We start from the raw sequence: 10,001 nt of genomic DNA, 5'->3' as shown, positions 1-10,001 counted from the left end.
AGGAAATAAGAGAAGAGAGAGACTCAAACCTGTGACATGTTGAAGTAATCAGAGTTGCCTGCTTTACTTTCTAATAGAAACCTTAGAAGACACAGACAGGAGGGGTACAGGGTGGTGGATGGAGGGGGGTACAGGGTGGTGTGGATGGAGGGGGGCACAGGGCGGTGGATGGAGGGGGGTACAGGGCGGTGGATGGAGGGTGGAGTGTAGTTACTGGTTGACAGAGAGGAAGTTCATCGCCTTCAGTTTGACTTCGACAGTCTGAACAACAACAGAGAGAGAGATGAAGGTTTATTCTCTGCTGCTGTCGATCGCCCTCAGCTGCTGCTGCTCTGCCAAAGGTCAGAAAACAAACTTTATTAACACATTATTTACCGTTTATTAACTGTTTATTAACCGGGTATTAATGCTTCATTAAGGGATAATTATCTTCATTCACAAAAGACATGAAAAATAAAACCATGTAACAATAATAGAATGATAAAGTTGTATCTTAAACTACCGTTAATGAGATGATTCATTGTTATTAAATATTTATCTTATTATCTTATTAACTGTTTGTGAGCATAAACATTACTGCTGTCAGGGGTAAACCTTGTATCTGTGTGTCAGATGTTAATGAATTACCATTAATAAACTGCTAATGGTTAAACAGTTAACAATGTTTAATGGTTTATAAAACCAGTGATAACTATATTGATTATATTTAGAAACAAGTTAATTTCTGTTAACTAACAGGAATTAACTAAACACACAGTGACGACCCCGTCAACAGTCACTGCTTTTAAACAGTTAATTACTGTTTATTAATGGTATTGAACTGTTTATTGGTCATGAGTAATTATAAAGATATATTACCAGGACTTTCTGAATAAAAGTTTACCTTTTCTCTTAATAAAAATAAATGAATATTGATGAGACACAAATGTCTTTAAAATATGATTTAAATATTTAAAAAATATGAGTTGAGATTAATATTAATATTCTTCACTCAGACGTGACATTTGGGTCATTTGAACCTGACTGTAACACAAGCATGTGAATATATTTACTGTTTGAGTTAAATGTTCATTGTTTGATAACAATTTCTCTATTAAATATAATATTTATGAATCCAAAAACATTTTTCTGTGGTCAGAATGTCCAAAACACAGACGAGCTGCTGTGGAACATCTTCATCATTCTTCATCAAACAGCATCAACAAGCTTCTGAGAAATATAAAACAATTATGGGATGTTTTCATTATTGGTGAAGAGATCTGAATATGTGACCTTCGAACATATTTCACACAAAAGCTATTTACTACTTAATATTCATACAGCGGCCACGCTGAAATAATAGCCCACTTAATGATCAGATAAATATATATCAGTATCAAATTAAGTAATCAGGACTGAGCAGGTGAAAATACACAACACACAGGGACACTCTTCTTCAGGGACTTCTGGTTCACTTGAACTCCTACAAACAAAGGCAAGATGGTCTCATGGACTCAGTGTCGTCTCATGGACTCTGTGTTGTCTCATAGACTTAGTGTCCTCTCATGAACTCAATGTCCTCTCAATGTTGTCTCATGGACTCAGTGTTGTCTCATTGTCTCAGTGTTGTCTCATGGACTCAGTGTTGTCTCATGGACTCAGTGTCCTCTCCGTGTCCTCACGGTGTCGTCTCATGGTCTCAGTGTCGTCTCATGGACTCAGTGTTGTCTCATGGACTCAGTGTTGTCTCATGGACTCAGTGTCCTCTCCGTGTCCTCACGGTGTCGTCTCATGGTCTCAGTGTCGTCTCATGGACTCAGTGTTGTCTCATGGACTCAGTGTTTTCTCATGGACTCAGTGTCCTCACAGTGCCGTCTCATGGACTCAATGTTGTCTCATGGACACAGTGTCGTCTCATGGTCTCAGTGTGGTCTCATAGACTTAGTGTCCTCTCATGAACTCAATGTCCTCTCAATGTTGTCTCATGGACTCAATGTTGTCTCATGGACACAGTGTCGTCTCATGGTCTCAGTGTTGTCTCATGGACTCAGTGTCCTCTCCGTGTCCTCACGGTGTCGTCTCATGGTCTCAGTGTCGTCTCATGGACTCAATGTTGTCTCATGGACACAGTGTCGTCTCATGGTCTCAGTGTTGTCTCATGGACTCAGTGTCGTCTCATGGACTCAATGTCCTCTCAATGTTGTCTCATGGACACAGTGTCGTCTCATGGTCTCAGTGTCGTCTAATGGACTCAGTGTTGTCTCATGGACTCAATGTCCTCTCAATGTTGTCTAATGGACTCAGTGTCCTCTCCGTGTCCTCACAGTGTCCTCTCATGGACTCAGTGTCGTCTCATGGACTCAATGTTGTCTCATGGACACAGTGTCGTCTCATGGTCTCAGTGTTGTCTCATGGACTCAGTGTCGTCTCATGGACTCAATGTCCTCTCAATGTTGTCTAATGGACTCAGTGTCCTCTCCGTGTCCTCACGGTGTCGTCTCATGGTCTCAGTGTCGTCTCATGGACTCAATGTTGTCTCATGGACACAGTGTCGTCTCATGGTCTCAGTGTTGTCTCATGGACTCAGTGTCGTCTCATGGACTCAATGTCCTCTCAATGTTGTCTCATGGACTCAGTGTCGTCTCATAAACTCAGTGTCGTCTCATGGACTCAGTGTCGTCTCATGGACTCAATATTGTCTCATGGACTCAGTATTGTCTCATGGACTCAATATTGTCTCATGGACTCAGTATTGTCTCATGGACTCAGTGTCCTCACAGTGTCCTCTCATAGACTCAGTGTCATCTCATGGACTCAGTGCCATCTAATGGACTCAGTGTTGTCCGATGGACTCAGTGTCGTCTCATGGACTCAGTGTCGTCTCATAAACTCAATGTTGTCTCATGGACACAGTGTCGTCTCATGGTCTCATTGTCGTCTCATGGACTCAGTATTGTCTCATGGACTCAGTGTCCTCACAGTGTCCTCTCATGGACTCAATGTCCTCTCAGTGTGGTTTCATGGACTCTGCGTGGTCTCATGGACTCAGTGTTGTCCCATGGACTCAGTGTTGTCTCATGGACTCAATGTCCTCTCAATGTTGTCTCATGGACTCAGTGTCCTCACAGTGTCCTCTCATGGACTCAATGTCCTCACAGTGTCCTCTCATAGACTCAGTGTCATCTCATGGACCCAGTGCCGTCTAATGGACTCAGTGTTGTCCGATGGACTCAGTGTTGTCTCATGGACTCAGTGTCCTCACAGTGTCCTCTCATGGACTCAATGTCCTCTCAGTGTGGTTTCATGGACTCTACGTGGTCTCATGGACTCAGTGTTGTCCCATGGACTCAGTGTTGTCTCATGGACTCAATGTCCTCTCAATGTTGTCTCATGGACTCAATGTCCTCTCAATGTTGTCTCATGGACTCAGTGTCCTCACAGTGTCCTCTCATGGACTCAATGTCCTCACAGTGTCCTCTCATAGACTCAGTGTCATCTCATGGACCCAGTGCCGTCTAATGGACTCAGTGTTGTCCGATGGACTCAGTGTTGTCTCATGGACTCAATGTCCTCTTAATGTTGTCTCATGGACTCAGTGTTGTCTCATGGACTCAATGTTCTCTCAATGTTGTCTCGTGGACTCAGTGTCATCTCACGGACTGTGTCCTCTCAGTGTTGTCTCATGGACTCAATGTCCTCTCAATGTCCTCTCAATGTTGTCTCGTGGACTCAATGTTCTCTCAATGTTGTCTCGTGGACTCAGTGTCATCTCACGGACTGTGTCCTCTCAGTGTCGTCTCATGGACTCAATGTCCTCTCAATGTCCTCTCAATGTTGTCTCGTGGACTCAATGTTCTCTCAATGTTGTCTCGTGGACTCAGTGTCCTCTCAATGTTGTCTCATGGACTCAGTGTCCTCACAGTGTCCTCTCATGGACTCAATGTCCTCACAGTGTCCTCTCATAGACTCAGTGTCATCTCATGGACCCAGTGCCGTCTAATGGACTCAGTGTTGTCCGATGGACTCAGTGTTGTCTCATGGACTCAATGTCCTCTTAATGTTGTCTCGTGGACTCAGTGTTGTCTCATGGACTCAATGTTCTCTCAATGTTGTCTCGTGGACTCAGTGTCGTCTCACGGACTGTGTCCTCTCAGTGTCGTCTCATGGACTCAATGTCCTCTCAATGTCCTCTCAATGTCCTCTCAATGTTGTCTCGTGGACTCAATGTCCTCTCAATGTGGTCTCATGGACTCAGTGTCCTCTCATGGACTCAATGTCCTCTCAATGTTGTCTCGTGGACTCAATGTCTTCTCAATGTTGTCTCATGGACTCATTATTGTTTCATGGACTTTATCTGTGGTCATTTCAATGTAAGTTATACATGAATATAATTATACCATAATTGCTGCTGCTTCATGTGATTTTCTTCCTCTTCTTCCTCTTCTTCTTCTTCTTCTTCTTCTTCTATGAGACGGTTGTGGAGTGGATCTAAACATGTTCCTCCACCACTCCCACAGAGTCGTCAACAAAGAAGAAGTGAGACAAGGAAGTGGGAGAAAAGAGACCCTCCTACATATACACACACACACACACACACACACACAATCCCTGTGTGTGTGTGTGTGTGTGTGTGTGTGTGTTGTCTCTGGTAGAAAATGTGTTTCCTGTCTTTCTGAGGTTTCATCATACCGACCTCCCCGGCACTGAAACCTCTTAACTGCAGGACTTTCTCCAAAACAAAACATGGTATAAAAACCTTTTATCTCCATGTTTTTCAGTCCCTGAATAAAGACTGTCGACAAAGTGAAAACTAACAACAGTTCTGATAATCAATAATCATTCAAGTTATTAATCAATCAAACTGTCAGGTTCTTCAGACTTCCTGTTTTCTGAATCTGAGACTCACATTTTTCATTCTTATTTGGTGTTTTATTGACCAAATGATTAATTGAATAATTGAGTCATTAGCTTCAGATGTGAATGTGATCAGGACTGTGACATCACTTCTTGCTCCAGACTGACAAGGTCCCCTCCAACACGTTCATCATCAGAAACTAATAGAAAGTCAGTCCTTTAATAATTGAATACTATCTATTATTAGAAACGAAGAGAACGTCAGTCCTTTAATAATTAGATAATATTTATCATTTAGTCGTTTAATAAACAGAAATTAAACAGAATTATTTTCATGTATATGAATTATTTGTGGACATGGTTTTATTAGAGTGCTGAGTGAGGAGCAACATGTGATCACATGTTCAGGTGGAGGGTGAGGGGAGACGAGGGAGACTGACAGACCAGCGCTCAGAGCTGGTAGTCCTGCTGCTGTCAGCTGGAGCTTCAACCGTCACTAGAAGATCATTTATGTCCCTTTGATAGAGTCACTGTGCGGGTACCACAGACTGTATAACAGAAGTGGACGTAGCCACCGTGACGTCACCCATTGGTTTGTGGACTACTAATTTGAAGCCTCGAGTTTGGCGTCTTGGTGTTTTTGGAACCAGAAGTGACCAAATTTGGACGAGAGGGTGGAACTGTGGATCTGAGAACCCGAGGACACTATACACGCCTACCTACACCTCATCATCTGCTTTGACTGGTTGGGTTGGAGAGAGAGAGAGAGAGAGAGACATAGAGAGGGAGGGAGAAAGAGAGAAGGGGAGAGACAGATAGACAGACAGACAGAGACAGAGAGAGAGATAGACGTAGAGACACAGACAGACAGGCAGACAGACAGAAAGACAGGCCGGCAGGCAGACAGACAGACAGACAGACAAGCACTAATAAATCAATAAACCTGCTGGCCATTAGAAAGAATGCAGGTTTGAGGCACTTCAGCATTGGCTTCACTTTTCAGACCAGGAGCTTGGTGGGTATCTGTGCTGTAGCTAAGCTAGCAGCTCTGCTACCAGAGGCTTTTCACTGTGTGTGTCAGTACATAGTAATAGCCCTGCTGTTTATCAGTATGTAGTCATGGAATTCAGCTGAACTGAACTTTTAAATCCAAACAGACGCAAGCAAACCTGCATTAACATCACGTGTCAACAAGAATCTATGAGATTATGTTACAGAGCAAAACAAATAACTTAGTGCGGAGTTCTTCTTTAATGGACATGATACAGGTCTTTTCACATATTTAACCCATTAATAGCCTGTAAACCATCAAAAACCCTACACACACACACACACACACACACACACACACACACACACACACTTGTTTCACTTCTTGTTTTTTCTCACAACAGAAACATTCTGATTGTGAAACTCGATGATGTGAATCTTCAACTGTCACATGAAGCTTCACAACAAATCTGTTTGATTATATTTGGTTATTGATCAGAGCACTGATCAACCAATCTGCATACTGGTAGGAACACTAACACTCTTAGGAACACTGACACTATTACTTATGTGTGAATTAGACTTAGACTTTTTTATTGGACCAAGTAACTTCCTGAATGGGCTGCACGTTTGTGGAGTTTCCTATTTGTTTACATGTGTTTAATCTATTGTTACATTTTAGGGGACAGAGTTATTAATAGGCAGCGTCAATGTTAGTCAGTACCAGTGAATCACCAGCAGGTGTCAGTGTTGTTACATGTGCAGACTAGATGCAGGAAGTCTGCCGTGGATTAATGAGCCACTGAGAATCTATGTGTACCAGATGGAAGCAGAGCATTTGTACATGTTGCAGGTAAGCTTTGCTGATTTAAGACAAATGTTCATGCTTTACTGTATTGTTTACTGTTTGAGTTTTCTTAGCAACCCTATCAACCATGTTTAGTTAGCCAGTTAGTAGCTGTTAGTAGACCTACACCTGCAGTAGTAATGTTAGCTGGTAGCCGCCATGGCTCATGTTAGCTGTTTCTGTGGCTTGTTGGGAAGAAATATGATGTTATATTGAGTCTGAGAGACATATTTAGTGTTTGTGATAGTGTATTTTGTTGAATCAGACAATAAGAGTCTCTGTATACAAGTTGGAAGCAGAAAGTGCTTGCAGTTTGATTGTCAACCTAAAATATTGATATTTATGGCGTATCAAGGCCATTGTGGGTAAAAAAAAAAGAAAAGAAGCTATTTTCAAAGCAATGTGGTTCCTTTGACAAAGAAAACCATTTAAGTTTTTTCTTGTAAATGTATGACTTTAATCTCTGAGTTTTTTCTTGGAATATTACCCCACTCCCCCGACTTTTTTACCAACAATGGCCATAATATGCCGTCGTAGCTATTGGCTGAGGCACCTGTCAATCAAAGCAAACACACCTCTAAACATACTCTTCAACTCTTTTAATTTAACAAGACCTTTATTCTGAAAATCAGAGGAATGTGAATACTGTTCGTGTTGTGTAAAGACTTTAGTTTTGACTTCAGTTGTCTTTACTGCAGGTGATCACCATGACAACCCACTTGCTGCCACGGAGATCCGCCTCACTGGTCCGAATGCAGACACCCATCCTCCCCCCAGGCTGTCAGAGTTGGTCCTGGATCAGCAGCAGGAGGGGCCGTGGAGGAAGGAGGTCCTGGATCTGCTGAAACAGCTGGTCCTGGTCCAGAAGGAGGTCGCCAAGGGCCAAGGCCAGGTGGTCCAACTGCTTGACATGCTGGGAACTCAGGTGGATCCACTTTAGTTTAGCTTAAGTCTAGCTTAGTTTAAAGAGCACCTTGCAGGTTGGAGACCCCAGTGGATCAATGTGTAGGAAAATACACTAAGACGTACGGATCCCAATGCTGGTTTTGACACTAAAGACATTGAGAATTGTATATTCATATGCATATAATGGACCACAGCCTTCTAATTATGGGCCTAGTAGGTGTCCAAGAGACCAGGAACAGGATTAGAACAAATAATGGCCACAGGAGAAAAATTGAGTTGTAGTATGAGAACCAATGGAGAACTGGACAGGTGTCCTGCTGAGTGATTGGCTAACGATAGTTAACGCTCTGTTCACATCACAGTATTGTAAAGTTTGCTGTTACATATCAGGCTATAACAAAACTAGTATTGATTGTCAGGCAGGAGTATTGATACTTTCACAAACTGAAGTATCAGCTTGTATCAGTTGTATCTGGCAGCGCCTGATATAATCTCACGCTACATTTTACGGTGCTGTACCTAACCCTAATTTGGAAGGTAGCAAACATTAAAAAACAAGACTTGCGGTGCACAGTCCATGTTTTGGTCAAGCTGAATCTCTGACGGACCATTACTTCTGTCGGCAGCAGAACCAGAAGCTGTTGCTGACGGTGGACCTGATGAAGCAGATGTGTCAACTGAAGGAGTCAGACCAGCTGTCAGTCTCACACAACCTTCCATCCTGAACTCCGTCAAATTGCCGGGAACATAATCCTCTGGATAATAAGTGCTGCACACAAATGCGTTTTTTGTTACAGATGAAGCACTAAAGTCCCGTCTCTTTGCCTGAACAACACACACCCAAGCACAAGAGCTAGCGCTGGTCCTTTTCCTGTTAGTAAAACTGTGGACTGCTGCACAAACACAATAATTCGCCATGATGAAAAACAGTGAAATGCAACATAAAACATCTGAAAAATAGGACTCAGTAAATTACAACCTACTACCCACATTGCACTGAGACAGACTTTTGTTTTGTAATATGACCCATTGAGTATTTAAGAGCATTGCTCAAAACGACCACTACATGTCTTTAAAACATATAAAACTCAAACATTAACTTTTCAAATGGTCTTTTTCAGCAAAGGTTAAGTATCAATATAGTTAAAAAAATCAACCTGCAAGTTGCTCTTTGAGTTTAGATATGATTTAGTGCAGCTTAGTTTATCTGAGGTTTAGTTTAGTTTAGTTAACCTCAAGTTTAGTTTAAGTGTTGTTTTGTTTAATTCAGCAAGTTTAGTGTACTTTTAGTTTAGCTTAGTTTGGTTTAAGTTTAGTTTAGTTTAGGCCAGACCAAGGTGGTCAAATTGCTCAGCATGCTGGGAACTCAGGTTTGTACAGTTAAGTTTAAGTTTAGTTTGGTTTAATTTAGCTTTAGTTTAGTTTAGTTTGGTTTATCTGAGGTTTAGTTTAATTTATATAAGGCCCAGATACGTTTTCGTTTAGTTCATCTCAGATTTAGTTTAGACCTAGGTGGTTAAGTTACTTGGTCAGACATCAAGTAGGATTTTTTTAGCTGTGTCCCATTTCAGATTCTTTCTCACTTGCAGTCTGGATTTTCACAACAGATACACCATAACCAGTCCAGACTACAATGGTCTAATCTGGTCTGAGTTAAAGATAAGTCTTTTAATAATCAACCTGGACTGTTCCACAGAAAAACTAACAAGATCTCATATTCATTATCTCATCATTGACAGGTGACGTGACATCTAGTCTGATCCAGTTTAACTGAACTAACCTGTTTTCTGACGTTGTGTCCTCAGGGTTCCCAGCAGATCCAGGACCTGCAGAATGTGGCTCGTCACCAGAGTCTGCTGGTTGAAAACCATCAGGCTTTACTGCTGCAGACGTCCCGCATCGCCACCCAACTGCAGGAAATCACCAAGAGACCTCCTGCTGCCCTGCCAATCACTGCTCCCAGCCAATGAGATCCTCCGTTTGTACTGACAGTGAAATATCTTCTAAACCAGCCAATAAGGTTGATTTGCTCTTATTGAGCTGGCCAATGATTTTAAATTCTTTTTACCAGATAACCAATGACAGTGTCAGTTATTAAACAATTCAATCAATAGATTTAAACACACTGATAATCAAACTTCAGCATTAATATTTGTTTCACAATAAATTGTCATAATTCAAGTGTAATTTCAGTGATTTTTGATTTTGAATTGCTTTTTCTTCTCTGATTTTAAATAAAGTCATGTTATATCATCCATCCAGTGGTAGTGTTTCTGTGTATTATGGTATACTGAGTAGTGAGATGTTACTGTGTATCAGTAGTAGTATTTAGTACTGTGGTGTTACTCAGTACTGCCTTTTTTAAAACTTGCCTTAACTGATTTTTAACCAGACTACCAGCACCACTTTCATTAAGACGTGAATA

The sequence above is a fragment of the Enoplosus armatus genome, chromosome 13, assembly GCF_043641665.1.
Source record: "Enoplosus armatus isolate fEnoArm2 chromosome 13, fEnoArm2.hap1, whole genome shotgun sequence".
Classification (NCBI taxonomy): Eukaryota; Metazoa; Chordata; class Actinopteri; order Centrarchiformes; family Enoplosidae; genus Enoplosus; species Enoplosus armatus.
Note: the sequence above shows the minus strand (reverse complement) of the source record.